Source organism: Empidonax traillii, unplaced genomic scaffold (genome assembly GCF_003031625.1).
Source record: "Empidonax traillii isolate 1590-97213 ecotype Southwest subspecies unplaced genomic scaffold, ASM303162v1 scaffold15:size5535645, whole genome shotgun sequence".
Classification (NCBI taxonomy): domain Eukaryota; kingdom Metazoa; phylum Chordata; class Aves; order Passeriformes; family Tyrannidae; genus Empidonax; species Empidonax traillii.
In genome coordinates this window covers 2,888,565-2,894,627 of record NW_020955208.1, presented here as the reverse complement: position 1 = coordinate 2,894,627, position 6,063 = coordinate 2,888,565, and the positions used below count along the sequence as shown (strand labels likewise).

The window sequence follows — 6,063 nt, the reverse complement described above, 5'->3', positions numbered from 1 at the left end:
ACAAAAAAAAAAAAAAAATCACCTGCCTTTGTTGCCAAGGAAAATCTATTTACTTGGCATTCCGCTCATGTATAAGCTGGAACTTCTTTCACAGGAGATGTAGAAACAAAGCGACCGACATTTCTGCTTTGATGTGAGGCTGAAACTAAGATTTGATTTTGAAATATGAAAGTAAACTGAAACTACCTCCAATTTAAAGGTGGATTTTTTTTTTTTTTTTAATGACCTTAAAAGTTTTGAGAAGTTTTTTGTCGTCCCCCCCCACTTAGGGACCAGAAGAAATTATAACAGTAATCTTACTTATAGCTGTAAGTCTACAGAGACAGCGACTGTAGGTTAATGAAAAATTGACATTGCTACTTGCCTGTGCTTCCAGCAGAATATTTTTTTTCTTCAAACTGAAGTGAACTATTGCACTGTGTGAGCTGGTTATGAGTCTCACATATTAAACTGAATGCTGCATTTGTGGAACGACAGGAGCGAGTCAGAGCTGAACCTTCTGAATGTTCCCGTTTTGAACAAATGCAGCAATAATTAAGGGTTTCTTAAAATGGATACGCTGCTCCTTCCCACACAGAATCAAAGCTTGCTGGGTTAGACTAAACTCAGAGAGTGGCAGGAGAATAGTCCCTGGTGATGCCCATCCCAGTATGAAATCCCGAGTGCTGCCAGCCCAGCTCCTGGGGCACTGGGGCTCCTCGAGGGACACCCTGTGGCCCAGAGAGAGTTGTTCAAGTGCCCTCTCCAGGAACCTTTCTGCAGTGTCTTTTGGGACAGCTCGTTCCTGGGGATTGTGCACAGAAAAGGCAAGAAGTCGGCAGCTCAGGCTCACTTTGGTTCAGAGTCTGACAACTTAATAACTGTTTGTTGTCCTTGGCATGGTGGTGCCATCTGGTCCTGCTTGGACAGCTGATCTGTAATTCTGCACTGAGTGGTATTCCAGCTTTTGCTGGTGACATCTTGGGCTGTGCTGGAATGGCACACGGATTCCACGATGCCAGCCTGCGGCCAGATGGTCCGTGCTGAAATCACATCCCCCCTTGTGCTGTGATGGAGATGGACACGCAGGGGTGTTGGGAATTGCATCTGAGACAAGGGGAGGGAAGGCATGAAGATGGCTGCAGGTATGATATGGGATCCCACTTCAGGAATTAAAGAGCCATTCGATGTCCACGGTCCTCTGTGCTCCCCTTGAAGGACTTTAGACTTGACCAGACTCTGAAGAGTGCCCAGTGCCACCACAGCAACACAGTGCTGGGGCAGGAGCTCAGCAATTGGCTTCTTCACTCATGTTAATCTTCTTCAGAGAAGGTTGTGCAGAAATCTCAAATTGCTGTGACGTCAGTATTACACCTGTGCTGAAAAAAAAATCACTTTCCTCTATTGCTCCTTGTGTTGCCCTCACAACACGCTGTACATTGCTCTTACTCTTTGAGGGAAATAAAAGAATGTTCATCCCTGGCTTTGGGGAATCCTGGAGGTTGGATGGGACCTCCCACATTATGCTGGCATTAATCTGAAATGAGGAAAATAAATGTACCTCATTAAATGTATGTAGAAGACCGTGAGAGGAGAGACTTGAATTCGGATTTTGCATTCACTACATATTGTCCTTTGCCACTTCCTTTTGGCTTTATCCCCTTTTTTGCCTTTCCAAGATTATAAAGCCCTATTTCTCTGCATGCACTCTCTGTGATTTTTATTTATGTGGTGTTAAGTTCATAACAGACAAGTGCTTCATGAACAGAAGGGGCTTGATGAAATCCAGCAGCTGAAAGCTGGAACAGAATGCAGTCACACTACAAGTAAGGTGCAGATCCTTTTTTCTTTCATGTAATGAGTATTTAGCTTTTAGGGCACCTTAGCCAGAAACTCATTTCTTCTTAGCTTGCAGTCTTTGTGCCAGGATTTACAATGATGCTAAAAAGGAGGTGGCTAAACTGGTAACTTGATAAAGAAATAAGCAGAGATGTTCTGCCACGTGCACTGTGGTTATTGCTCAGGCAAACATCACAAATTCTACCAGTAAATGCCAGGTAAAAGTAGTAGATAGACCTTTTAGAAGCTCAGAGTCTGTTCCTGCTTTAGTATGTATGGCCTGGACATGTGCAGCCTGAACTCTCAAATCAAACTGCAGAGTGTCCCCAAAGTCACTGGAGATACAGCTCCAATTTTAACAGAGGGGCATCCTTCTCTTTTTAACTCATTTCCTTTTAATCTGCAGAGGAGTCAAACCCTGCTTTGGGGTAGATTCAGCTTTCTCTTATTTGTCATAAATTTTTCAAGACCTGTGCTACACTGATGACTTTTTAATTACAAAAGAAACCCAGATTACTTTGTTATGTAGCGATGAAATATGTGCTTAAAACCAGCCAGTTTAGTAGGTGTGCTGTTGCTGCTCTGCAGAAATACACAGATGCACACTTGGAAATCCTCTTGCTGATATGTCAGCATTCTGAAACTTCTCCAGTGTGAGGTTAGCAAGGTTATTTTCCTTTGTCTGGGGTTTAAAAACACTGCTCCCAACCTGGTATCTGGGTCAATAAGAGGCAAAGAATGAAGGTAGGAAGTTGACTTTTTTACCTGTAGGAGAATCGCTTCTTGACTTCGTAATTCAAAATCATTTTAAGCAACCTTCTCCTTCCCCCACGGCAGCGAAGAGCAGTAATTTCCCATTGCCAGAAGTGACACAGCCCAGAGCCAGGCATATGGGAAAAGGCCTGTGGAGAGACAGTGGTGAGTACCTGCACAAAAACAGGGCTCAGAATATAAGTTCATGGGCATAAATAAAGTAATGAAAAAGCAAAGCTGATATTAAATTTTTGCATTACTATTTGCAGTAAAAGTAGGAAAGGGGTTCTGATAGGTTCTTTGGTAATGTTGTTATTATTATTATATTTTGCTCAAGTGAAGGGAAGGGACAGTAAGAAGAGAGTGCAGAAGAAAGGAAACTAAACCATGTAAATTTAACAAGTTTGCTTCTTTTCCTCCTAAGGGACCAGAAATGCAGAAGGGTGCTGGCGCTCTGTCAGCCCACACGTGCCCTCCTCTTCCTCACATCCCCATGATCTTTACCACTTTTAGGTGGTGAAGGTGGTGAAGGTCTTGAAGCTCCCCTTTTTAGGAAGGCAGGGAGGGCAGCGCTCCCTGCAGGGATGAGAGCTTGTGATCCTGGTTGGAGCCACTTTAACCAAGAAACAGGTACTTCCAGCTGCAGTTCACCAGGGCAGGTGCCCATCTGTGCATGGCAGGAAGGCTGTGGGTGCTGCTTCTTCCTTGGCCCTGAACTCGAGGGCGAGGAACCAGAGAAAACACAGTGCCCTGTTTGTTTACTCTCCACCCTGCTAAAATGCATGTGGTTTCACTTCTTCCCTTTGTAATAAACTGTGCCCACCACAGCGTATATTGTTTTAAATAACATTTTAAAATATTTTCCGGTAAATTAAAGTGATGACATGTTTGTAGGGTTCATTGTTAATTTCATTTCCTTTGGCTCAGCCAGCCAGATAAAATGCAACGTTATTAATCTTTGTTTAAAAGAAGATCCTTTGCCGAACAGTAATAAATGATCTTGATAGATTTGTCAGGAAAATGAATGATAATCATTTGCAGATAGACACAAGCCTAGTATGGAAGATTAATAGGAAAATATGTATTGGCATCATTAATAACATCTGCTGCCAATGGACTTGTATATTGGTTGCAGCCCTGAGAGCGACGTGTTCTTGTTAGGATGCTGCAAACTCACCCCGTGCTGTGAGGAGCTGCTCGGTGCTCCCGGGGCGATGACAGGCTGCTCCCCAGGAAAGCCTCGCCAGGATCCCGACGCCGACACCACGCCGCGTCCGCCGCCGGATGAACCTGTCGTCGCCAAAGCCCCGGCTCTGAAAGAGCAGAGGGAATTGAGATTGAGAAGGAAACTCACCCCATCCTCAATATTCAACCAGGAGGAAATATATTTTTTTTCTTTTATAGATCTTTTTCAAATCAGATTTTAATTTTTTTTTTTCAGCTAATTATGTTGTTTTCCTTGAAAATACAAGGGAAGGTCAAGATGTTTTTTTGAGACAGCTTTGGGTTATTTCAGTGAAACATCTCAGACTCCCCCTCCCCAATCATTCTTTTTCCTTTTGTTTCACTTCAGTGGTTCAAAGCAGAGCAGTAAGTCGAATAAATTTACCAATGAGATGTGTTCCTCCTGTGGGGTGCACAGCTGGCTGCATCTGGCAGTGCGGATGTCTCCATTCCTTCTCAGGGCCAAGATCAGAGATGCAGTCACAGCTCTCAGACAACATTACTTCAACTGACATAGACATCAGCATTTTAAAGGAAACTTCATCTCCCAGGGCCCAGGAGGTGAGATGGGGAGGGGAAGAAATCAACATCATATAACCAAAGATCAAAAATGTTTGTGTCATTAAAAAACAAACAAACAATCAAACAAAAACCACCACAAAAAACCAACCAACCAAACAAACAAACAAAAAACAAACAAAAAACCCTTAGTAAAATTCAGTTCTATTCTCTGCAAAACTGAACTTTTCTTGGGGAAAAAAAATTAATCTCAAGTGTTTAAAAAAGTGCCCCAGTTTTGCTCATCCTGTCCTGCATTGCTTTACCCATGGCTTTAGCAGATATGTGGTCCAAAAAATGCCAATAAAGTAATGGAGACAAGTGCTACTGAGGGTCTCTGTGGCTCAGGAGCACTCAGCACCTTGTGGCTCTAGGCAAGGAGGTGAGAGCCCTGGTATTTCTTAATGCACTAAAAATGTACCTGTTATTATTAGACATTTACCAGCTCTTAATCATAGCTGGTAACTTCACTTCCTCTAAATGTTTTGAGGCACCCTCTGATCCGGGCACCACCTGCTCGAAACTGAAGAGTGGAAAGGCAAAACAAATTCTGTGTTGTGTTCCTCTTCCCCAGGGAAGGGTGGGCAACTGATGGGGCTGAGATCTCCCTTGCTCAAGGGAAATCTACTTTTTCCTCTTGGAATAAGCAAATGCTTATACTGACCTGCATAAAGCCAGCACAGACCTCATCCTGCACAGTCAATTCAGTCTCCTCCATCCAAACTGAGGATAAGTGGTGGAACCATGACCTGGGCTTCCAGAGCCAGGTGGAAATAAAGCCTTTTTTCCTTCTCTCCTTGACAAATCATGACTAATTTTCTTCTCCCTGCACAGCCCATGCCTGGTGACTTGGACATGTCCCTCGGATGCTGGTGTGCAGGATCACATGCCTGTGGGCACTTTCAGCCTTCTCCAGGTGAGCATCCTAACCACCAGGCACAGATATTAACAGGGGTTATTGCTGTCTCTTCATGTTTAAAAGATTATGGCTGTGCCACTTGACATGGTGGCAACAAGATAGGTCAGAGAAGCCCAAACTTGCTCAAGCAAGTGAGGTCCTGGATCAGGCCCCAAGGAAGGATATTTCTTTTCCCCGAGACAGCCGGGTCACCGTGATCCCAGGGAGCCCTTTGTGTGTCAGTGCAGGACAGATCACCACAATAACCCAAAGTCAGGACTGGCTTGGTTACTAAGGCACCTTTATTGCTGGTAAAGCTGTCAAGGGGCAGCATCAGCCTGCTGAGCAAACAGGCTGGGGCTGTTGTGAGACCCACTGTCACAGAGCAGAGTGGGCAGGACAGGGGGCTCGGAAAGCAGGAAGAAGCTCCCTGTTCCCACTGCTGATGCCAGTGAGGCGGGAGGGGTGGGGTGGAAGGGGTCCAACACAGGTCCTGGGGTGGCTGTGGGAGCCAAGGTTGGCACTGCTGAGCTAATCCAGTGGTGCCCCACTGACCCTATCTGAATTTTAACCATTAAAAAAGCTGCAGAGTGTGTTTAAGTCTCCTTCTGCACACCAGTGTAAACCAGAAATCCTTCCCTAAGTGCATCGGTGCAAAGTCAGCCCTGAGAGGGAACCCAGACACAGCTGGGCTTTCCAAAGCCTTTGCTCCTTGCTGGGCTCAGCTTTGCACCTTTAAACTTGACCCCAGACCTCCAGACCTGGCCCACATGCTATCCTGCATCCCAGCCTCAGCACAGCCCCTGCGCCCC

The 6,063-nt window shown here is 45.0% G+C and overlaps 1 long non-coding RNA gene across 1 annotated transcript; it reads right to left on the bottom strand.

Moving 5' to 3' along the window:
• Positions 1-659: 659 nt before the first annotated feature.
• LOC114062465 lies at positions 660-4,281 on the bottom strand. Its single transcript, XR_003572387.1, has 4 exons — positions 4,181-4,281; positions 3,673-3,884; positions 2,584-2,720; positions 660-1,358 (listed from the first exon to the last, which is right to left on the bottom strand). It is a non-coding gene; the product is annotated as an uncharacterized LOC114062465 (long non-coding RNA).
• Between the last annotated feature and the right edge of the window lie 1,782 nt (positions 4,282-6,063).